The sequence below is a fragment of the Fistularia commersonii genome, chromosome 11 (genome assembly GCF_037954325.1).
Source record: "Fistularia commersonii isolate RoL2024-O1a breed Wild chromosome 11, RoL_Fcom_v1.0, whole genome shotgun sequence".
Taxonomy (NCBI): Eukaryota; Metazoa; Chordata; class Actinopteri; order Syngnathiformes; family Fistulariidae; genus Fistularia; species Fistularia commersonii.
Genome location: NC_141294.1, coordinates 11434513 through 11460501, shown reverse-complemented (window position 1 = coordinate 11460501; position 25989 = coordinate 11434513). Strand labels below are relative to the sequence as shown.

At 41.2% G+C, this 25989-nt stretch overlaps 1 long non-coding RNA gene across 2 annotated transcripts in view; it reads left to right on the top strand.

Moving 5' to 3' along the window:
• Positions 1-15971: 15971 nt before the first annotated feature.
• Positions 15972-25989, top strand: part of LOC147229462 (uncharacterized) — a 32075-nt gene continuing 22057 nt past the window's right edge. For both annotated transcript variants that reach the window (XR_015106790.1, XR_015106791.1), the window contains exon 1: positions 15972-16153. This is a non-coding gene — a long non-coding RNA (uncharacterized LOC147229462). The remainder of the gene's footprint in view (positions 16154-25989) is intronic.

Below are 25989 nucleotides of genomic sequence, written 5' to 3'. Positions count from 1 at the left end.
TCAGAGGGAGAGATACAAACGGAGGTGCGTTTGTGTCAAACGACAAGGCTGTCAAGCCAGATGTCATTGTACGCAGGTTAGCAAGCATTGTCAGACCCAATTGTCAGACAATTGGTGTCCCTTGGTTCAATGTAAATTTGCAAGAAATGTTAACTATGACTGCATACAAACACTGGCCTGAACAAAACTGGAAAGATATACTTGAAATCTGAGCAAGAAGGCACGATCAATAGGAACAGAGCTGTGTAAAGCACAGCCTTGAGGACTCGCTGACTATGAAATCCAGTCAAGACTATTGCTTACAGGTCTTCCTCACATCCATAGGTTTACCGCAGTCTTGCGTTTTACATGAAATGCCTCTCCAGGAGCTAGCTCCAGATGATAGCTTGTAATTTGCATCATATTCATAAATCTATTCATAAAGAGAATGAATGTGACTGAGGATAAATTGATTGCGAGAGTGAAATGAATTGCGAATTGCGACTCGGCAGATTCACCAAGTAGGTCAACTCCCGGTGAAGCCTGAGACACCTCTACACCTCTGCACATTCGAGGTTAGTTTGAATTTAGGACACTAGACAGAACTTCTGTGAAGCAAAGCGTTTTTTTTAATTTTTTTATTGCCAATTGTGTAATATCAAGAGAAGTTTACTTTTGCGAAACCTCTTAAATTTGTATTAGAATACTTAATGTAAATCAATCATGGATAGGAAAACAATTCCAAAATATTGTTAATTTTAATACGGCTTTTCCTGTTTTCATGGATTGAATCTATCTATGGAGAAAGAAATCTCTGACGCAGAAACGTAGCTATAAGAAACCAGGTCAATTGAGTGTTTCTCACTAATACTCCCATTTTCTCTAAACATCACATATGAGTCAGAAAAGGCTGGCGACTAGTTGAAAGGTATACTTGACCATGGCAGGTGAAATCAGGATGCACGTATGAACTTTAAATGTCATTTTCCCTGCTATTTGTGATTCAGTGTGAATGAAATTAAACTGAATACACCATTTAACCTGCACGTAGTCTTGGTAGCAGAAATTAATCATCATTCTCTAATGGCTCCCCAATTGCCCCTTGGGGACAAATAAAGTTATTCTGATTCTGATTCTATTATATAAATTGGAATCGGTGCATGGGAAAAAGAAGGTCTGTGTTTGTTTGTGTCTGCAAATATCTGCAACCATTTAATTTTTGTGCACAAATCTGACATGCCCTCTGCACATCAACAACCTAGGAGAAGATAAGGCGAATAAACTTCAGCATACCAAGGGAGTGCTGAAACTGACATGAGAATTGACTGCAATTTCATTCATTCATTCATTCATTCATTCATTTGTAGGCTTGAGCCTATCCCAGCTGCCATTGGACAAGAGGTGGGGTTCACCCTGGACCAGTCACCATTCAGTCACAGGACCACAGGTACAGTCAAAAAAACATTCACTTGCTCATTCATATATCTGGAAATGTGGAGTGTCCAATGAACCTACTGCATGTTTTTGGACTGCGGGAGGAAACCAGGGCAACCACACAGACACAGGGATGTCAGAATTGAACCATGGACCTTCTTGCTGTGAGGCGAAGCACTAATGACTGAACCACCTTGCAGCCTACACGTTTAAGAACCTAGAAGTTGATCATTTTGATACAATTCCATTTATCTGAGATTAATGACATGAATACGGACATCTAACAGTGTTCTGTTTCATTTGTTAAATTCAAAGCTTCCTCATAAACAGGTAACCGCAATTCTATAATGAATCAATTGCAACTTAAAAATCAATTGATGATGAAAATAAGGTAAATAAGGTTTTATCACATGGTGGTTGATAATTAACAATAAAATGAGTTTATTGATAACAAGCTAACAGGTCAGTCATTGACACAAGCACAGCAATGTATGGATGAATGTGTTCCATATCCTCACCTTCTTAAAATAATTTTGGTCAAAAATACATATACTTTTGGCCTAAACCAACTCCGTATGTGGCTCAGTTTTTTTTTTTTTTTTTTGTTTTCTTTGAAAAAATGACTTAGGCAATCATTTTGAGAAGGCGATGATATGAAAGTAAGAACAAGGGAGTAATCTGATTACAACTCTCAGCACAGGGGACACGGCACAACCTGCACATGGAGGAACTATTCGTTTTTCTGCTACACTATTCCCTCAATACAGATTCAGTCCTAGTAGTTACAAATTTCAGGCATACGTGAGTCAGAATTTCTACATCGAATTGAAAAAGTGTGGAAAAATCACGCAATATCCTCTCAGCAAACTACATCAGAAATACCTGTAGCACTTTGTTGAATTATGAGTAACGTTTATATGACCTGTATGTAATGCAAATATGAACAATTTGAGATGAAAAGGGAAATGATTCTTTCTCCCTGCTGACTATCCATGCTCTCGTGAAATTAGTGCAGAGAAACCCCCGTGTGCCGAGCGCAGCTTTGATTGGAGCCACGTGCATCCACACGCTCAGTTAACATACCAATGAGCAGGAGGGCGGAGGAGGACAGATAACCTAAGAAGAGACAAAAAGACCGGAAAAAAAAGTGAAACCCGATTTTACATTTTTGTCCATTTATCTGTGTTGGTGAGTGGACTTCCAAGGGTGAGGACACCTAAAGGACACTTTGGGTGAATGCAGTCGTGAGGAAGCAGCGCTGCGAATTACAGCACAATGGCTGCTGCCGAGTGTCGGTAATGGCGAGTGTTCATATTTACAAATGTATATTTTAAATGTAAATGTAAAATTCCTTCTTTGGTGTATTGCTTGATATATGTGGGCTTACATATGAGTAATGGCGAGCTGGGAGAGGGGAGAGTTATATTAACATAACAACAGCATATTAACAACACAAAGTTTGTGGGAGGTGCAGCTTACTACATATTTTACAGCAATTAAACACCCCTTTCTCTTTTAGCCTATAGTCTGCTTCACCTCACCTTGGCTCCTCTGTCTCCTCCATCTCTCTCCGTTCTAAATACGATGTGCTACTCTTTATTACCAATCCAGCGCTTTTCTCTGCTCTCTTCTCCCTGTGATCTTCAACTCTCCAGGCTACCACCGGCCCGAATTGTGCTTTTGATTTCCTTTTTCCCTGTGATGGTTTGTTGGAGTTGATTTTGTTTTAAGGCTGTCAGCAGAAAATAACCAGCTGTCTTTGTCCTGATCCTGATCTCTTATGAGCTTGTATCTATTTTTGTAAATTTATGTGAGATGCTAAGAGGTGGGTAATGGCTATTTGCATTAATGTATAATTATTATACATCACAGTGAGAACTAGCTATTCTGAATGTGTATAGTATTCAGTCAGCCCCTTAATCATATATTCCAAATCACACAATTGTACAAATACAACAAAATGAACAATTCATTATTTTACCCCAACCTAAAGACGTTGAGGTTAACCAAACACCAGCTTGGACCCATATCCATGTTTCTAGAAAGCTTCTTTGAAGCTGCAAAAACCTCCATTGCATCAGCAGCAATATTGCTCCTGGATGCTGGCTGAGGAAATCTTGTCGTACGAGTATCTTTTACTTGCCTTAACCCATCTTGATAGCAAAGGTTCACGCAAACTGAGAAGAGTTAAATGGTAAAGGCACTATGATGTTAGAATTTGGCAATTTCCCAAATGGCAAGGCAATGCACCTCCATCTAAGTACAGTTGTTATCAAATAGTCCGCCCTGAAGCTGTATTGTTATATGGGTGGCATTTTGTCAAAATATCAAATCTCATTGGAATTGCGAGGACCTGTCCTTTATGGGAGACTGGCTGATGACTCTATACTTCTTCAAATGGTTCCAGTAACATCATATGTGACAACAGGGAAAGTTGGTAGGGGCCGACTAGGAGTGGGGTTATGCCATTGAACCTCTGTGCAAGGCACGGATTGGTCATTGTAACCAGGATGTCTGAACATGAGGTTATTCTTGAATGCACATCGTTTTGGAACTGCTTGGCCCTCAGGCCAGTGATTGCAAATTAGTAAATGTATGGTTTGGCCTGAGCTGTTTACAGCAGGGGGCGGCACGTTGGTGCAGTGGTTAGCGGTTCCCCAGCACAGCAAGAAGGTCTCTGGTCTAATCCAGACACGGGAGGGGCTTTCTGTAACGAATTCACATGTTGTCCCATGTCTGCTGGGTTTTCTTCGGTATCCTGCCACAGTCCAAAAAGCCTTGCAGATTAACCAGAGACCCTAAATTGCACTAGACATATAGGTGAGTGAATGAATGGATATTTGTCTTTACTAGGGCAATGTAATCAACTGGCGACTGGTCCAGGGTTTGTGATGCCAAAAGCCCAGGGACGGCTAGGACAGGCACCAGCTGCCCTTGGTGCAGATAAGCGAAATAGACGATGAATGAATGAATGTTTACTATAGTGGAGCAAAACCTGTTGACCTTGACTGGCAGCATTGTTGGGCAAGGGAGGGTGTGGTGTGAAAAACTCCTAAACATGAGCGACATGCCCTCTGAGGAGGTGCCAAGGTTGGAATACTTGGGTAGTCAAGAAGCTCCTCAGTGGCAAGATGCCAGATCTTGGTGAGATTCATAAAGAGGTGTTTAAGGTGCTGGACATTGTGGGGCTGTCTCGACTGACATAGCTCTTCAGTGTCACATCATTGTTTGGGGGGACAGTGCCAAGGGCCTGGCAGACCAGGGAGGTGATACCCATTTTAAAAAGGGGAAACAGAGGATGTATTCCAACTACAACTACATGCTCTAAGCCTCCTATGGAGAGCTAATGGTACTGGTCTGGACAAAACCTTAATTCAAGAGAAACCATACAGATTCTGTCAAAGTCATGGTATATTCACCTCACTCTCAAAGGGGGCTGAACAGCTCTTGGGACGACATTCTTCCCATCTGTGTGTGTTTTGAAGAATTGGGGCGAGTCACATGACCACGTCCCAGAGGGCGTTCTGTGGAGGATACCTCAGGGAAATGGGGTTGCAGCCATCTTCACTATATTGCTATCCACACTGTGGGAAATCCACTGATAGTGGCCTTTAAGTCGCCCGACAGAGTGGACTACATTTGTGATCAAAGAGGTTCTCAGCACAGTGAGAGGCACCGGTAATAAAACTTCAGCTGAAAAATCATTGTTTTCTCTGACTGCTGTTGACCTTTCACTTACACTATTAACTTAGCAGGATGAATCACCGACGATGATGACACAGATTATAATAAAAATGACCTTATTTTTGTCACAACAATTCCAGCCACGACCAATACAGGCCGAAAAAGGGTACGTCACTGACAATGATAAAATATGCATAGACCGAGAGTGTGTGCTTCGACAGTGGCAGAGAAGACATGAAAAGATCCAGGCTGACTCATTGGAAGGTAAATACGACAGCTGGTGCCTGCTCCCCATCATATTAGAGACCGGAGAGGCTCCCAGATGCAGCAGACTCCAACCTTCAGCTTTCTTGTAGGTGTGTTTGCACAATAGAAAAGATAAAACAAGCTATTTCATATCCAGGATGACGTTTCGTGCAACATCACAGAATCTAACAGCTCCCTGATAATGATGATGGTGGGGGTAATGAGGCCTTGTTGAGGGTGCACATCCGTTAAGCCGCTGGTGCATATCTGAAACGAGCTGATGCAATATTCTCCATTTCTCCGTCAACTTGATGACACAGGCGATGGTCATACTACCCTGCCAGTAAGACGGCATGGCGTCTCCACCCTACAGGAGTAGTAAAAATGATAAAACCGCTGAAAAGGGGAAGCGACCTAAATGTGTGAACACACGCTGATCCAACTAAAGAACTTGAACATTTCCTCTACATCCTTATTGGACAAGATATCTGAAATGCTTTCGGTGTTATCATTCTGCTGGGTGTCATGATTCACTGCATGAATACGTCTCACGCAGATTATCTATTTACCCTGAGATCTCTAATCAGTCACATGAAACCGAGATATTTTTTTTTTCTTTTCCAAAGATATTAACCTTGAATACATTTCAGACCTTCAGTTTTGATTTTTAATTGCAATTTTTCTTACACATTATGGAACTTTGTATAATCTATGTGTCTTGAATTTGAATTGGGGGCTAAAGGCATGGAACTATACAAATATTGGTGGATGGTGATTTTTAAAATTCTTTACTTGGACTTGGAACATAATCATTTTATCATCTTCCATCATCTATGTTGTTCTAATTTTTGTAAAACATTGTTTTTATGTTTTTTCAATTTTCAGATTAAAATCCAAAAAATCTGGCCAATGTCAAATATAAAAACGAGCATTTTGTGCCAAACATTGGCTCACTTGCAGTCAAACTGCTAATGTCCTTTGTGGTTCCTCAGAAAATTCATTATTTTAATATACAATTTCTTCGGCTGAATAACAAGAACAAAAAAGGATGCTGGACAAGATACAGTGAAACCAAATCAAAAATAAAAAAAGACAAAAAGTGATAAAACTAAGACAAGGAAGAATTCAGAGAACACAGAATATGTAACGAAGAAAACCAGGCTTTATTTAGTATATAGATTTTAACATAAAAGATGTCAACGCAGTATGAAGACATCAGATAGAATGAACTGATAAGACAAATGATTTACACAAGACATAAACACAAAACAAAAACATTTTGTAGTAAACTAAGGACCCTATATAACACTAAAACACAAATTAAGACAATAAAATAGGCCAGGCTATAAGCTGAAATAAAGTTCATTATCTTAAACGCCCACCAGAAAACGCACCATCTATACGGAATTGTGACAATACTTGTAAGTGTAAACTTACCGTCTTTCAAAGTTTTTTATTACAGTTATTTTGACTTGCATTACCTTTTCTATTTTTTAGCGAATTGCAGCAAAATAAAATGAAATAAAACAATTGGTATACAATTTCATAGTAATCACCATTATGTATTTGATGACAAATGACAAATTAAAAATATGACAATCTGAGAGTGCATGGAAAATGTCAACATGTCACTGGTGGACTTTGGCCACAAGATTTTTATTTTCAATTTTAACTTTAATTACTCTAGATCGGTAGCGTTTATGAAGTTCAACATACAAAGAAAAGATTTCTCGGAAGACAAAAGACATTTATGTGCTGGTGTTCACAGCTGAAAATATCGAGTATTGCAGAGCTCAGCTGGGAATTGACAAGATCAAAAATTGTCTCCTCTGATGGGACATTAGGTAAGTGTGTCACTATTGCGGCTTTCTAAAGAAAACTATACATACCTTCATAAACAAAAACATGTGTTTGATCGCTTCTGGAACAACATATTCATACTCTGTGTTTAGAAGTTGCTAAGGATGACATACTCTATCTGATATTTAAAGCCACCCATGGCTAACCAGTTTTTCTGTTTTTACAATTATTTTTTTTATTTTCCGCGGTGCATAAAAAGCCAAATAAGAGAATCACACCCATACCTAAATCCATTCATATCAGGCTAATTCAGCAGTTTAGTAAATTCATGCATCCAATACTCGGATGCTGCCCGCAAGTGTTCTTGGTCATGATATTGCCCACGTTCTTAGAACATGCAAAGATTGTGTATAAAATCGACTCACTTCTTTTGTAAGTTCTAAATAAATACCTGTTCTATGACCCCCACCCAAGAAAAACAAATTCCTTAAACTCCCTGACGCCCCATGTAGTGAAAGAGGATTTTTGATCTCTTACACGAAAGTTGAATCATTGAGTTCTTCACATGCGGTAAGATTGATCAGCTTGCATTTGAAGGAAGACGTAAATAGATAAAAGTTGGAATAAACTCGACTTACACAAAAGATCCCAAGTGCAGTATAAATGATCTCTACTTATATTGAGTACTTTCATCACCTTGTGATCTCATAGCGCTTTACACTGGATTCCATTCAGCCCTTCACACACACACACACACACACACACACAAACACTCACACACCGATGGCTGCAGAGCTGCTGTGTAAGGCGCCAACCAGGCCATCGGGAATAACTAACGTTTAGCGTCTTGCCCAGGGACACTTCAGCATGAACAGGATCCCCAATCCAAACGGAGTGATTCTGACTGGAGGGACGTCTACTCTACCAACAGCTACAGTGCGCCTGATAGGTTTAAACTGTTAGCCTTGAGTGGAAATCACAATTTGAACCATTTATTCACCTGATTAGAATATTCGTGACCACTACCTTATAACATAAGTGAGCGTGACGTAACATTCCAAGTGGTGTGAAGATGACCTTGGAGATTTTAGTTGAAATGACGTGGTGCATTTATGAGATGAGATGAGAACAACTTTATTTATCCCGAAGGAAATTGTTTTGCCAGAGTTTCAAGTAAAAACATAACAGTAATAGATAATAGTAGAAAGGAGGAAGAATAAGAAATGCAATGAAATATAAATTGTCTTAACTGTTAACTGTTAACTACAAAGATTTGAAGATTCCCTGCGGCTGAGGGAAGAGGGTGAGGAGAAACTCTGGCAGGCAGCTGCCCGAGACAGCGCTGGAAGTAAGGGGTTTATATGTAAGTATAAGTAAGTAAGTAATTTATAAGACGATAAAAAAAAAGCAAGCTTTGTTAGTTGGGCAAGCCAACATAATCAGCATTTTACCTCAGACTGTAAAAAAATTATAAATTATAAATAATAAATGTAATTATCGGACACACGTCACTGTAGCTTGGTGTGAGTCTTGTATGACTCAGCAACTTTGTGGTTGTCGCTTCTCGTGTAGCATCATTCCTGTTCACCGCTGATGGTGTTAATGATGGTAACTTTCCAGAAATTTGTCAGCCAGATCGTGCTTTTGAAGTGTAAAACCATATGAGGAGTAAAACTTGCTTTTCCAAATATTCTATTGAGTTTATTTAATAAAAGAGATGCCCTTGAATGAAGTTTACTTTATTTTTAGGTTGCAATAATAATGATTCAAGAACCTTATAATCCTTAGATCATGTGAGAAAATAAGTAATTGTATATATTTTTAATATTAACATTGGAATCAGTCAACAAAAGTAGCAATATTTCTCTCCCACGTGTTTGGAAAATGACTTTGCATGTCAGTGTGCCAATTTCGCATTTGAAATACTGGCTGGTAAAAACTATACACCTGGATGAAAATGAAATGAAATGAAAAAAAATAAAAACAAAACAGAAACAGCTGCCTCTGTTGGGTCACTGTGCACAGTGCACGTTTGCAGTGAGGCAGCAATAAACGAGTCAACCATATTGAGAGGGAGAAAAAGAAAAAAAATCGACAGGTGTTCAATAAAGAAAACCTTTTTAGGCTGCTGCCGGTAAACACAATGAATCCCAGGTAGCCAATTAGACATCGGGTTTTTTTTTTTCCCTTAAAAGCCACATTTGGTAAACGTGAGGAAATGCATAAACACCCCGCTATCCTTCAATCCATTAATGCAATTTTAATAGAATCTTCCTCCACCTCACTACTGTTTTGTCCCATTAAATATGCCAGTATGTTAAGGCTGGGGTTTAAAGCGTCCTAATGGGCCTCCTGAAGTAAAGCTGTATGAAATGTGCATACATCGCCGCATAAATCCTCCAAACTGGTGAAAAACGTAACCACGCTGCTCAGTTTTACTCCTCAAAAAATGAGCTCCCCTCGGTTTAGCCATATGTACAGATTTTGAAGTCCTACTGTTGTTATATTAAACCGTCGAATGTGATAAATATCTCTGAGCTTGTTTTAAAACCAGGTTCAAGCAGCACACCCGTGGTACCAAATAAATGACTTGAAAGACACTATGACATGCAATTGAACAGATGCAATTTGCATTTTAAAAGACAGAGAAGGAGGTCAGCTTTTACTCAAGTAAGAGTTTGTTTAGTTCTACAAGACAATGTTTGGTTTGGATTTCCAAAACCCCTATGTTGTTGGAAATTGATCTTAAGGTTACATAATCAATAGTATTAGATCTAGTTGTTGTAGGTTGTCTCGTCAATACATATGTCTGATACTACATATAAAATAACACTTCTGTCCCAAAATTACAAATTAACCTGTCCTTGTATTTTAACTGCCTCATATATTAGAAATAAGAGATCTGAAAGGTGATGATGAGACCGCACAGCATTGCCAGTATTGTACAAATGGTAACCACATTTAAAAAAAAAGTGATCTCATGTGACATCAAGCCATCATAATGAGAAAGAGGGATACAATGATTTGAAGACAATGTGGAAATTGCCATTATTTTACAGTAGAACATCATGGTTTGCTTTGTTACATTGAGGCCAATTTGTAGAGGGAGATAAACAAAGGGCAGTAGCAGGAAATGAAAGACTCCCCATGTCACATCACTGTCATCACTGAAAGCGGTGGCTGATGGACTTGGAGGCCAACTTTGACAGCAAATCTTTGTCATTGCTGTCTCACGGTTCACCTTTTAGCATTGCCGTTGGCTTTACGGAAAAAGAAAGATGACTAATACAAAAAAGGAAGGAGCAGTGGTGCCACTTTTTGGATGCCAGTCACCATGATGTCATCACAAACGACAACAACAACAACAAACTTCTGCTAAAATGGTAACTGTTAAACACAGAATCGATGACAAGGAGTTACAAAAATAGGAACTTGGTGTTCTGTTTTATGTTAAAGTATGACAAGTTTGTGAAAGGAAAACTGATTTTTAATTTATGCTAAAGTTGTGCAATGGCGCACTAGTTAGCACATATGCCTCAAAGCAAGGAGGTCCTTGGGGGCAGCTGGGATTGACCCCAGCCCACCCATGACCCTGAGTGAGGGATAAGCGTTATGGACAATGAATGAATGAAAGGAGCTGCAAGTAGTGATGGAGTGCCCTGGTTGAGATTTCCTACGGTAACCTCTTCCATCTGCAACTTACACAGACTCACAAAAGATATCGAATAGCACTTTCTTTTCCATTGTCTTTAATTTATAAAGTAACATGTCCACCCAACTGACATGCTTAACAAATTAAAAATGAAGACAAAAACATCCGCAATTACAGTATAATTACTATAAAATAATGACAAATGAATAAAAATAAGTAAATAAAGTATAATATATAAATGATAATACATAAACACTAATGCACTTTTGTCTATGTATGATAGTAACCTCATATGGTCTTCCAAGTTCCTGACCTTATTTTGTAGGTTCTCACCAGACGTGGCTTGATGTGTTCATGCCGGGCATCCACTATTTTTTGTTTCTTTTATGAATATAAAAGCTATTATTGTATCATTTCTGCTATTACCATGTCACTTTCAGCACTACTGCTTCTTTTGTACCTGCCTTGCCAAACCTTCCTTCCATCCCTCATATCTTGTTTGCAATCTCTGTCCTTTTCTCTTGCTCCCGTTCTATCAACCCCAACGCTGTGAGACAGAAGGACGTAAACATTGAGCTCGAATCCGTCCGACGTTTCTGCCCTGGTAAAACACTGGTTTTCCCTGCTACTGTTGCCAAGTGCTTGCTCCCAGGGGTATGTTGGGTTTCTGTTTTTCCAGACCTGCTCTACATGTCATTTGACAACTTATGTCCTCTTCTTATGTCCCTTCACTGGCTCCTGGTAGCCGCCTGCATCAAGTTCAAGACCCTGGTGCTCGCCTACCGAGCAGTGAATGGGACAGCCCCGTCTTATCTCCTGGATATTGTCAAGCCACATGTCCTTTCCCGTCCCCTCCGATCTGCCACCTCTCGGCGACTGTCCACCCCATGACTCAGAGCCCCTGGCTGCCGATCGAACCGGTCTTGGCTCTTCTCGGTCTTGGCTCTTCAGAGGTGGAACAAACTCCCGAAAAAGGTCAGAACAGCGGGGTCGCTGCCCATCTTCCTCCGTGAGCTGAAAACATACCTCTTCACCAAGCACTACCCAATTAATGGCACTTACCCCCCCCCCCCCCCCAAAAAAAAAACAAAAAAACGAAGAAATGAATGTATGTATGTATATGGTTTTGAGATGGCTATTTGGTAGAGTGATCACTTCTGACTTCCGACTACTGGTACTTTGGATCTTTGGTGACTGAATTGAACTTTTTGAAAGTCGCTTTGGATAAAAGCGTCTGCCAAATGACTGTAATGTAATATAATTTGGCGCTATAAAAATAAAATACGCCTTGGCTTAAAAATCCAAAAAGCAATGGTGTTTTTAACACTTCACAGTACCAATGCAACTTGACTTGAGTCAACATGGCTTGGGTGGTTTACCATCACCTCATAGTTCCTCTTCAATGTGTGTGTGTGGGGGGGGTCATCACAGCATGACAATGCAAAATTGTAGTTATGTTGTTTACATGCAACAACAAAAACACAAACAATGGAGGACATCAAGGCCTGGAGTGTGCTTGGGGCCTGGTCTGGGACATTTTATCTAAAACAAAGCAAGTGGACCAATGAAGTCTACAGGTGGCGTGATGCAGCAGCAGCCATGCTAATGTGTAGCACTTTTTTTTTTCATTTTTAAACGTCAGGTTTGATTCTTTAGTCAAGCCCCAATCCACTGCCAGCACTTTGTCAATGACACCTATTTTTTTTGGCTCAGCTTGCTTTGAAAGGTACCGGAGCAGGTAAATAGTGGGTGCCAGGTACTATCCCTTTATGGAAAACTCAAAAAGGCACCAAGTTGAGTGGAGTTGAGTCACTTCATGCTGGGATTGTGTTGCTGGAAAAGCAATAGACTTTGAATCTTCAGAAACTAAGATGGACTTAGAGATGACTGTTTATCAACAAATGTTGACATTGCATTTTAATGCTGCATTAGCCTGTCAATCAAAATCCCAAACAAATATCAAATTAGAGCTCCTAACTTCCAAAATCGAATGTAGAAATTAGAAATGAATAGGTCACACACTTGGGAAGGAAACAGATGATAAGCCCAGGACCAGAATTCAAAGGGAGAGAGGAAACAGGAGGTGCTGAGAAACACCTGGAAATGTTCCAAGCTTTGAGACTTGGGGAAAACGAACTAAGCCCTCAGGAAACAAAGCCCAGGGTGATGAGACCAGTGAGATGGCAAGCGTAGATGGCATGTGTGCATGTGTGCATCTATGCATTTGTGTGTGTGTGTGTGTGTGTGCGTGTGTATGTGTGTTTGTGTGTTTGTGCGTGTTTGTGTGTGTATACATGCCTGTGTGCCCCAAAATGGATTCCTCCTGTTGCATTGTAATATATATAGTAATATATATTATATCTATAAGATTTGTTTGCAGATGACATTGTGATCTGTAGTGAGAGCAGACAACAGGTAGAGGAAAATCTAGAGAGGTGGAGGTATGCTCTGGAAAGGAGAGGAATGAAAGGTAGTCGCAGCAAGACAGAGTATATGTGTGTGAATGAGAGGAACTCAGGTGGAACAATGAGGCTACAGGGAGTGGAGATCAAGAAGTTGGAGGATTTCAGGTACTTGGGGTCAACAGTCCAGAGCAACAGAGTGTGGAAAAGAGGTGAAGAGACGGGTTCAAGCAGGTTGGAATGGGTGGAGAAAAGTGTCAGGGGTATTATGGGATAGAAGACTATCAGCCAGAATGAAAGGAAAGGTGTACAAGACAGTGGTGAGACCAGAAACTGTTACAATGACCAAAAGACAGCAGGCAGAGCTCGAGGTAGCAGAGATTAAGATGCTGAGGTTCTTTTTGGGAGTGACCAGGATGGATAGGATCAGGAATGAGTATCAGAGGAATAGCACATTTTAGATATTTTGGAGAGAAGGTCAGAGAAGCCAGACCGAGATGGTTCGGCCATGTACAGAGGAGAGATAAAGAATATATTGGTAGACGATGCTGGAATTGGAGCTGCCAGGCAAGAGGTCTTAAGGAAGACCAAAGAGAAGATTTATGGACGTAGTGACAGAGGATGGGAAGATAGTTGGTGTGAGAGAGGATACAGAGAATAGGGATGGATGGAGAAGGTCGATTGGCTGTGGTGACCCCTGAAGGAAAAAGACGAAAGGAGAAGAAGAAGAGGAGGAAGATCTATAAGATTTAGTTTTTAGAGTGAATAATATGATATCAGCCAAAACATATTTCCTCATTTTCCTCACTGACCATTTTCAGTGTTGCTCTTTTAAACCAAAACACACATTTTGAAGATAGATTAGTATACTGTACAATCAATCTCAGATTGTCTCAACACATGATATTATTGCAATTTATCTTTATTACCTCACATTGCCACTTATGATGGTTTGTTTTTTTTTTTTTTTTTTTTTTTTTTCCTTTCAGAAGTAATGTGTCCCTGATGGAACCCTTCTGTTCTTCTCATAAAAAGTCTTAAATTTCAAAAAGTCATAAATGTCAAACTTAGATAGCTCCAAATTAAATAATTGGAGGATTTTTCAATTTTTTTATTAGCTAAAACTTTACACTTGGTGTACATGTCACAATTTATTGCAAAATTATATTGCAAACACAGAATGTGTGTGTCTCTGTTAATTGATTTACATTTGTAGTATTCCATTATCCTGTCACATATTTCCAAGTCATGCATTGCAAGCTTTCCTGGAAGAAGTTCAGAACCCACATATTTGCCCAAGATAATGGTTTATATTCTCTGTGTGAAAAGCTCAACTCAGCTTATTCTGAAAATGAAATTTGGAGATCCTTGGTATGATGAACATGCTCCATGGGGAGCAATGGTTAAATACATTTTGAGTCAAAGCAACTGGCCTATACCTTCCTTTCTGGAATACATATCAAAATCCCAGGTGTTTTACTGCCCAATGATTTTTGGATGGAAATATGCTGCACGTTATTTTCGTTCTTTTTTTTTTTTTCTAGGTATTCAGACATTCAGACCCTGTTTCAGACTCTCTGTGGATACTGGACACACAACACCAACCACAAATTAAACTTAAACCTTACCAAAGCGGCTTTGCTCCCAAAAATCACCCAGCTATGGAGAATGTATAGTGTAGCGAGTCACGAATGTTGGGGTTTATGTTGATGCTTGTTTTCTGTGTGATACTGGGGTTGCTGGGAATTTTGTGGGTGTGGTTTGGGGTGCAAGGAAGTCTGGTTTTTTTTTGTTTTTGTTTTCTTACCTGGAATTGAGCGGAAACAGTAAGTTGTATTGCAGTCTTTTGTGGCCAACAACAGCTAATGATCATTAAACGGACATTTTACCGTGCTACCGTGCTACAATACGTTCACCATCCTGAGTAGCCCTTTGACAGTGACATTGCTTATGTGTGTGTCTATTTATGTCTTATAAATATAAGAATCGATATGCTGGAGGTGGGGCCCTTTCGGAAGAAAGCAAAAAATGTGGTCCCGGCTCTACCATCTCAACTATAGTTGCAGTTAGACACATTTTCCTGCATATGTTCTTTTCCGTTAATTTTCCATTTTCATCAGACTTGCTCTTATATGATATATTTTCAGCTGAGAGGCTTCATTGATTCAGTCCACCGCCCTTCCAGGCACCCCCCACCAACTCCTACCACCATCCCTTATTCATCTGCTTTTCCTCTCCTGTCTTACTCCTCCATCGATTCCCACACTTTGTTACACTCCCTTTCATTTTCCACCTCTCTTCTTGTTTACTCCCCCCCCTTTTCTTGCCTCCCCGGTCGTTCATAAACATAAATGTGCAGAGAGGATGTGGTGAGGCGAGACCTCCCGGTGGCGGTGAGAAAAAAGGGAGAGACCATCCGCTCGCAGACGGAGGGGATGCTACCAACTATAGATTGGAGGATAGTAATGTAAGCTGCCTCAGTCCTCCCTCGCCTCCCTCCCCTCCCACTATCCATCCCATCATCACCCTCACTCCCCCCACCCCCCACCCCCCCCGTCCCCGTGCCAGGGTGGTATGACCTGCTGTATTACAAAACAGCCCTCCCATGTGTCTGCCTGTTCTATGTGCCAGCCGAGAGACAGTGATACTGAGCTCCTGAAGCGCCGGGGAGGAGGAAGAAAAGCTGGCAAAGGGAAGTAGGCAGGAGAGTTCAACGTAGTTGGGAGGGGGGGGGGAGTCATGGGGAGAGCTCGCAAAAGCGATGGAAGTCGGAAAAGAGGTAGAAGAGGTAGAAGCGGGGATGAGGTAGAAAATAGATGTAATCGAAATTGGGAACACCAAAAGCAGTAGTGGTGAGTTCAAGTGAATGTTGTGTAGATGAATGCTTTCAAAGGAGCGGCACAGTGACAGGCGTCACTGCTGTCAGAGCGTGTTCAACCCTAAGGAACAGCCGGGGGTAAGTCACACACACACACACACTCACACACACACACACACACACACACACACACACATACACACACACACACACGCAGACATGATTCTGTTACACATGCACGCAGCCAATACACACACGCTCACTGCTTCACACAGGTAATGACACATTGAAGCGGGAATGAAAGGTGCCGGGGCGCCACGAGCCAAGAGAACAGATTCGGTGCTCCTAGGCATAGTTTACCCCCGCCTACTCGCCAAGGGGCATTTCCTCTTTCCGATGACCGGAGACATCAGCCTTCCATCTACTATAGCGACCGGGAACGCCGCCTACGGTACACAAAGCCTCGAATTGGAAGCATCTCCTTTAAACGCATTTCTGCATCCATCAATCCTCATCCGCTCCTACTCTTCCTGTAAGGTCTACAGGTTAGACAGCCACATACGGCCGAGTTGGAAAACGCAGCTTCTATAGGTTGTCACCCCCCACCCCACGTTTAGTGTCGAGACATGACAATGCAATATTCTGATACAGTCCAGGTCGTTTCGGGTTTCGAGGGAAGAACTTCAGTCAAGCATTTTGAAACTGAATTGATGCAAAAAAACAGTCTTGTCGTGCCCCATAGACCCCAGCCTCATATTTCTCCCACCCCCAACCGCAGCCAAATAGAACATGTGTGGGAACCGTTACGATACCCCCCCGCCCTCCTGTAATTTCCCTAATTTCCCGTGCTCACAGCTATTCCAACCGCTAGATGGAGTCTACTACCAAAATGTCCAAAGTTGATTGTTGTCCTCGTTCGCATGTATGACCTCTTCCTCCGAGGCCCGTCTAGCCAATGATAATGACATATTGGTCAGCCGGTGGCCGATTTTTCCTCCGGTATAGTTGACAAAAGCTCACATTTCCCGGAAAAGGGATCGCCTTTCAAATTCCTTATCGTTTAAAATTCTAATAATTTCGCCGTCGTTTGAGACACAAGCCAAAACCATTGCACAAGCCCTACAGACAAAAGGAATGCCTTACGAAGCAGCTGTGTGTGCGTGTAAGTGTGTGTCTGTCTGTGTGAGACTGCGCCCATGTGACCGTTTATGCTCTGCGGCTGGAACAAACGCACACGCCGACCTGGAACGCAGAAATCGGTCTCTCATTTCTGAGACTGATTGGGACCCGAACGAGTCGTTCATGGAGTTTCCACCGGTTGTATCCGAGCCGGGTCCCTTTCAGGCTGTGAGAAGGGGAAGCTCTGGTCCCCGGAGGTTGTCGGGGTGCCACCAAGCGGCGCTCCAGGTCTAACTGGAAGGATCCTGCGCTGGCAGACGGAGGGGTTGTTCGACCCTCTGGAACCTCCTGAGCAGATTGAGTTTATATTGTCCAAACAAGAGGCTCTTCCTCAGTTTTAAGCGTCTTCACCTCCTCGGGGTGGAGGATTTACAGGAGAGGGGAGATGAGGTGGTTTCGGTCTCGCGGGGGGTGCGGGGGGAGGGGGGGGGCTCCGCAGCAGCCATATTAGCTCCGTTGCAGGCCTCGGGACAATTGGGTGACAGAGGTCTCCATGGTGACTGGGGTCGTCATAGCCACTGGTTGCCATGGTGATTGTGCATCGGGGGGTGATGGAGCTCAGTGTGTAAGGCCCTGTGGAACAGGCTCACCTGGATTCGGTTGTACCTGCAGCCGTTTTTTTTTTTGTTTGTTTTTTTTATTTTTTGCACTTCCTATCCTGGCTCTGCATGCATTGATTTCTTTTTTTCATTTGGGAACTATTTTTTCATTTTCTCCAAATAAAAGCTCTGAATACTGAGCGATGCAACTTCCCAGGGCAAATCAATATTGACATAAAGAAGGAAGGAAAGGGTTTTTTAATTTTGTCTGAACTGTCTAGATTCCCAAAGAAATTTCTGCACCCTTAATTGGATCCATTTACGATGAACGGAAGGTGGAGACAGTTTATGACTTTTTAAAACAACACATCAGTCATTGCAAATTTTCATGTTTTCATATCAAAGTAGAAATAACCAGTGATCAAAGTACAAAATACATAAAAAGAGGATTCATGTTTTATTCACATCTTGCTGATACCAGTTTTGAAATGATCACATCTTGATAAGGAAATAAGCAGCAAACCTGGAAATAATCTTGATATTAATATTGCACAACCATAATTTGTTGGTTTCAAAGGCACTGTCCAAGGAGAGAGCAAAAATACAAATATGGGGAGACAGCAATATCTGAGCTGGTAATAGAAAGTGATACTGTACAAGTTCAACCTATTGGTTAGGATTTGGGAGTAAATAAATAGAATAAAATAAAATAAATAAAGGTTCAGACCTTGAATTGTCCGCACAGTCTTAAATGGTACAATTATATTTAAAAATAAAATAAAATGAAATAAAATAAAATAAAATAAAATAAAATAAAATAAAATAAAATAAAATAAAATAAAATAAAATAAAATAAAATAAAATAAGTAAATAAAGCATGCTGCTTTAATTAACTTTTAGGGAGACATTATACATGGTCAATGATGATCCATGTATTTCTAGACAATGATTATGCGGCTTCTGAGGTTAGAATGCTGTTATATAATGATTACAACAACTCCCCTCCTGATTCAGACTAGCCTCACTGCGTTTATTAGCTCATCACCAATTGCTTGGTTTCCTGTGAAAACCTAAATCCATTTGTTGCCCTGTAAAGATTTATGACTTAGCAGAACTGGGTCAAAAATTTGAAAGCAGCGCGCGGGCCTATCTTCACATGAGATTTGGGTAAAAGGAAAACGTATACATGTTTGAATGACTCATCGGTAAAACAGGAGAGTGCAGGTGTCATGTCACCAACACCGCCACACCCCTCTGTCTCTTCTCACAAGCTCTAACTGAGCTGATGTTTCCGTAGGGATGGACACACACAGATAAACGAAGGGCAGACACACACACACACACACACGGATATCATCTTTTGTTTTCTTTTCGGCCTCCATCGCAGCGATGATCGGTACATTTTCCTCCTCTCCATCCGACGGCTTCTGTTACATGCTAATAAATGCCTCGGGCGCTGGCTCTGAGGCCCGAAGCCGTCATGCTCACATTTCAGCAAATGATAACTCGAATATCTTCACACACATGTACACACACACACACATGAACGCACATACGAACCAGGTTTAACATACAGCTAGAATCATCAATACAGACCAACGTACGCTTTGAAAGAATATCTTTGGTCTATTCATTATCCACTGCATATCTATAGTCGCCTGTGAGCAACCCTTGAAAGGGCGTTGGTTGGAATCCAGTATCATCAATAAAAATGAATGAATAGGTGGACAGAGAAATAAAAGCAGGAATTTCAAAAGAAGTAGTAGCCGTCAGTATATTTTGTTTGATGAGCAGTAATTTAATCGGATTCTCTCACTGACGCTTGCGCACCCCCCCCACCCCACCCCTCTTCCTCTCCTCCCCACCGCTGTCTCCAGCTGGCCGCATTAACCGGGCGGGTAGTGTCTCTCCGCAGTATCATCACGCCCTTTTTGTTGTTTTTTTTTTTTGTGTTTCACATATAAGGCATGGCACCGTCGCACCGGACTGAGCGAAGATGACCTTGCACTGCCCTCTGAACTCGTTTTCGAAAAATATTTTCGAAGGGCTCCGATGAGGAGGGAGAATAGTCCGTAGCCACGCCCTGTGAAATGGAAAAGAGTGAGCCCATTGTGGTCGTTTAAGGAAAAGGCCTTGAAACACTGCATTTATGTCTGCAATTTCATCATAAATATATTCTAACAATTCATTTTTATATATTTTCATCAATCTGATCATATTTGGCAATGTGATATCTTGGTATTTTGATGTACCCAAGAGTTTTCAGTTTAGTCTCATGCGTCTTAAAATAGGGCAACTGGCCAAATGTGAGGCGGGATACTTGAGAGGTCATACAGGATCATTTAGTTTTCAGCCTTATTCCTTGTGTTATAAATGTGTTATAACTCCTTCCTTATGTTATAAATTCCTAATGTTATCAATATTGATGCAAAGGGTGAAAAACAGCTCACACAGATTAGGAAATAAAGTCCCGCAGGCTTTGTTCATTTTGAGTGACGCTTTTATTTGAAAACTAATGCCGTGTGCAGGATTTAACTCCAGTTTGATGACCTTCTGAGTGGGCTGAAATAAAAGTTGAAGATTGCCATCCAAGCGAGTAAACGCAAGTATTTTACAATCAAATCACAGTACTATCAAACTTTTTAGGGATTCAATTATTCTCTCAAAAAAGTAAAAGGTGTGATTTTAGTGCCCGTTTTTTTTAAACTACATTTTCTTACATATTACCACTATACTCTGCAGCAAAATTTCTTTAGACAACAGTGAGTTACCGCTGGGTACGGGTTATGGAAACTGTATTTGGGTTAAACTACCTTACTAGAAAGGAAAAAAGAATAATAAATAAGTTAATCACACAAGTGTCAACTTAATATAGCGACATTAGATTGGTGACATAAGTGACATTAGTGACATTAGCAGCCAAGCATTTTTTAAGATTGCTTTCACCGCACATCTCTTCACGACGAAGGAGGCGAATGCATTTAGTTTCCTGTTTGCCACCGCTGCGTTAGCTTTTAACACGGCTCACATAACATCGACGCTTGTTTGGAGAGGAAATGGGGCCATCGACGGCAATCGTGTGGTTAAATGATAATGTGATTTCAAAGCGTGGTGTAGATTGTCTATATAGATTATATAATTAAATTCTATAAACATATAGCTATACCTATTTATCTCCAGATACATTAACAGATAGATAGACACGTAGATAGATAAATAGATGATACATAGATAGATGCGTTTGTGTATGTGTATGTGTATGTGTATGTGTATGTGTATGTGTATGTGTATGTGTGCCTATGTGTGTGTGTGTGTGTGTGTGTGTGTGCGCGCGCGCGCGTGTGTACAAGCTGAAAATAAGCCAGACAGTTTAGACCCACTAAGCTTTTCCACTCATTCCACTCAGAGTGCCAAATTCTCACAGATGTATAACATTTATATAGGTTTAGTTACTATACTCCATTCTTTACATCTTTAGTCCATATTAAAACACCTTCCCTCCCTTTTAACGAGCCAAATGGTCCTGGCCTGGCCTATCGAACATCCCCCTTCAACCTCATGTTAAAAGATCCAGCAGCTTCCCATCCAATAGTAATGGCACCATTATGGCCATCAATAATGCAGAAGGGTTAAGTGCATGTCGTCCTCTTGCCCCTAAGGACTAATAGAGTGGATGGTTGTGAAGAATAAAGTGTTGTAAAAATGGCTGTTTGTTTGCGCTGACACCGAGATGTGGTGATGAAGACATGTGTACCCGTGTGGGTGCCAAGCATGGATGCCGTGGTGACGTGCAGAAATGCATGAATACTTAAAAAAATACATATAATGTACACTGAGTGCACACTGAGGGGATGATAGTTAAACAAAAAGGGCAGGAGACGGACCACATGTTCTCACATGCACGTGTCATACGCACACACACACACAGACACACATCACATGATCTTACTGGCTGTGAGTGGGAGTCTTTGTTTGTGGTAATCATGTGTGTGTGTGTGTGTGTGTGGATGTGGATGATGTGTGTATGTATTGGACTTCCTGAGGTTGAGGGAAGCTGCAACAAGGTAGACTGTTGATGCTGCATGTTTGCCAGACACAGTAGAATTGTGTGAGTGTATATGTGTGTGTGTGTGTGAGTGTGTGTGTGTGTGTGTGTGTGTGTGTGTGTGTGCGCGCGCGTGTGTGTGTGTGTGTGTGTGTGTGTGTGTGTGTGGGAGAGACATACACACACAGACAGCGACGCATCCATGTGGGAGGGGTCATGAGAACAATGATGGGCTCCCTTCTCTTCCTCCTCGCACACAGTGCTGTGAGAGCATGGGGGGAGAGCATGTTTGATGGCTCTGTGTGTGTGTGTGTGTGTGTGTGTGTGTGTGTGTGTGTGTGTGTGTGTGTGTGTGTGTGTGGACACTCACTTTGGCAGTGGAAGTACAAGGTAAGACCTTACTTTTTCCTCTGCCTGGTTTTGCTTACCATTACCGTAAATGTACTGTTTTATAACATTAACTGAGAATATAATTTTCATGCGGAGCTTTTTCATTCTACACAGATATATTTATTGTAACATGGGGACGTGAACCGCGCTATCTTTGTTTATGGTGTCTGAGTTAGTGTTCACATCATCTTTCGACTTAAGGTACTTTCTTGGATTCTTAATATCGAAAAGCAGGATTTCAGACCTCATTGGCTCATATGAGCTCCGTCATCAGCATCTACCATCTGACATGTCAGTTGGCATCAGGCTGTGGGCAGGTGATGACCCCTCCCAGAGAAATACCCCTCCGTCTCCTCGGCGGTTCCAATTTGTTAAAATAGTTTACAGAATGGTTCCCCCTTGAGGGATTTTATGTTGATTTTTCAGGAGTTAAATGTGCAAATTTTCATCAGTATCACAAGAGGTAGCTGTGCTGGTTGGTGAAGTCCGGTCGCGACTTGAATTTGATCGTGTGTCTCGGTTGAACTCCGAGAGACGAAGAGATGGAGGGTAAAGTGGGAAGAAGGTTGAAAGGTTTACGGATGAGGTGACGACCAGCAGACCAGGAGAAAAATGACTGGAGAGAAATTAAAAAAAAAAAAAAAATAGCACAAAGGAACCCGGGTGTAGGAGAAAGAAGGAGAAAAAGCCTATGTAGAGCGTTTTCACATGCCTGGTTGCTGCTTTACCCCCTGCACCCCCAACACATACTCACACACATGTACAGAAATGTTTGAACTGAACACACACACACATACAAGCCACATCTCTCTGCTCCATCCTCACCCAACCCCCCCCTTAGCCCTGCCGTACGGACCGCAAGTGTAGCAGCCCTTTGTTTGGCACAGATCGAGGTGGCACACAAAGGCATGCGGACCTAAAATAGCAATGGAGAGTCAAAGAGAGTCAAAACACACACACACCCACACACACGCACACACACACATACACACACATACACACTTCCTCTCATCAGGACCACTTCTGATTGGATCAAACTAGTCTCAGACAGATAACAAAACAAAAGCACAATAACGAATACGTCTTTCTGATTTGGAGAGAATCTGCAGATGCCACTTACATATGCTTATTCTATTTTAAATATTTCTTCAAAAGAATTTTTTCTTATCTTTTTTTTTACCAAAGCAGTTCTACCCTTTACAGACAAAAGAGACGCCATTGAATCCAGAGACCGGGTCGGCTTACCGTGGAGCCATGTCTGCCAGCAGCATTCTTGTGAGAAAGCATGAGTCATTCAGCTCTATAGGCAACGCTTAGTTTCTAAAATCCAATACTCAGTCACTAAAGAGTGCGGACAGCAGGAAAAGAAAAATAAATTAGTATATGAAATGAAACACTTGAATCTGATGTGAAAAAGCACAGATGCAAAGGTAACAATTTGTGCACAGGTTAGACGTGGAACAAATATGACAAATGGAAGAGTGATGTGTATATTTTCCAACAACTCACGGGATTATTGCCAAAGAGTCATTCAACAGCTGTCTTCTCATGTTCAAATAAAAGATAGAAATAGCAATAAATTAAGCAATCAATTAATAAATAAAAATAAAAATACAATACAAATAATAAGAATTAAATGTATACGTATAATTAAGAACAGGAGAATGAAGTAATAACTAAACAAACAAAACAAATAAATTAATCAATGAAATAGACAGATGGTTAGATAAATAGATAAACAAATAAATACATGTTTCTATGACAATGCCCCAGGGACTCAGATGCAAGAAGTCTCCTGGCACCTTTTATGAGAAATTAACCCCGCGTTCCACTCCCCACTGTTATTTGTTTTCCCCACAAAAACAATTGAACTGCAGACAAAGAGACACATTGAAATACAGCAGACGGAGAATGTACATGCTTCTTCCATATTTTTTTTGGGGGGGGAACATCTTTTGAATGTCATGACAAGTTTCTCAACAGGAATCTGTGGTAAATGGATTTCACGCGGCACGCTTCGGAACAGGGGATTTAGGGTGCTGTCGGGCAAGAGAGAGCAATAGCTGCCACCAGAATGTCAGCAGTTTCCCCCACTCTTTCCAACTGCAAAGGTATTGTAGTTCACTGCGTTAAACCTTTCTGTTATAACCCCTGTCAAAAACTCAATATGCAAATTCTTGATAAAAAGCACACTGACAAACCAGAAAATACCGTGCTAATTTGAATATGAAAGTAGTGCAAATATTTAAAAAAAGAACAAAACAAAACAAAACCAAAAAAAAAAAAACTATAGGCATTTAAGGCAAATCAAGTCAAGTTCAGGTCTTTGTAGAATTTTGCATTTTTTTAACATGCCGGTTATTACCACAGCAAATAATCCTACAAACCGTGCTGAAGTACTTAGTGGAGGCGGGGGAGGTGGGGGGTAGAAAGCAGGGGTGGGGCAGGCTTTCATTCCAGCTGAGGATGGCAGGTATGTTAAATCCAGATAAAAACCAGACATTAATTGAGCGACAGAGTTTGCTGGCGGGTCTTATCAGTGTCGGCACACATACACTTCTGCGAGCACGACTTGCGTTCGTGCGTGTACGCCTGTGCGTGGGATTCAGAAGAGAAGAGAGGATATAGGCTTGTCCTCATCATCGGCACCCCCCCCAGCAATTCTCCACTTTGACCCATTTTTACATAGTGTCAGAGGAGTGGCCTACCGCCCTTCAGCCTGGACGTCTTTATGTATTGATTTGGAGACCAATCGGGGGTGGGGGGGACCAGGACATTCCACCTCTAATTCATAAATAGAAGTTGTCAGTAAGCAGTGTCTTAGAGACACAAGCGCCTCAGTTAGCGAAACATTCCTTCCTATCCAGACCCCGCAACAACAATTTGGATCCAAGGCAGGGATGATCAGTACCCTCGGTTCCATCTGAGCAATTTTTTCGAAGTTGCGCGAATCGTGACGTGTTTCTGTAAAAAGAAGTAAAATTAAAATGTGCATGTGACACCCACGCGCTTTTATGTCAGGGGAGGCCAAGGTAATTCCGATCCGGCAAACTGGAGCCTCGTCTTTCTATTTCTAATCTCCGCTCGAGGCTGTCCTAATTCCATATCCTCATTTCCTTATGGAGGAGAGAGGGATTTTTAGCAAGACACACCGCAAGATTTGCTTAAAATAAAAGCATGTCAATGCGCTCAACAAAGACAACAGGGGATGACGGTCGTACCTTACAATTGGATAAAAATAAAAATAAAAAACACTTGCTTTGTCGGCTTCTCGGGTTGGTAATATTTCTCAGCCTCGTGTCAAAATTGCAGCGATGAAAAACATCAGAACTGATTTTTTCCGAAGCCTTGACTATTTTGCCGGTAAGCTTCGGCAAAGCTTAACCGAAGGGGAGGTTGGTGAAACGATGATGATAATTGACTGAAAATTCTGACTACACATCCCTCGAATCAATTTAATGTGCTCAGGCTTGCGCTGTCCAAATAACCTCCATTTTCTTTCTCAAAGAACCCATCGCTGACCAATCAGAGTGGCTTGCACTTCAACACAGAATGGCGTGTTCACCACATAGACGAAACAGCGTTCCCCTAAGGGGGGAAATACAAATATTAAAGAAGATATTTTGAAAGGGTATGACAATAAATAGATGAGTAAATTAATGACTAATCATTATTCGTTGCTGTTTTTATTCCTGTTCTTGTTCTGATTCAAGTACAGAGGTGACTCAGCACATTTTTGAATGTGATCATTTTCAACAAGGTGACATCCCTGTGGCAGTATGGCAACCATTTTTTTTCTTGTTTTTTTTTTCCCCAATTTG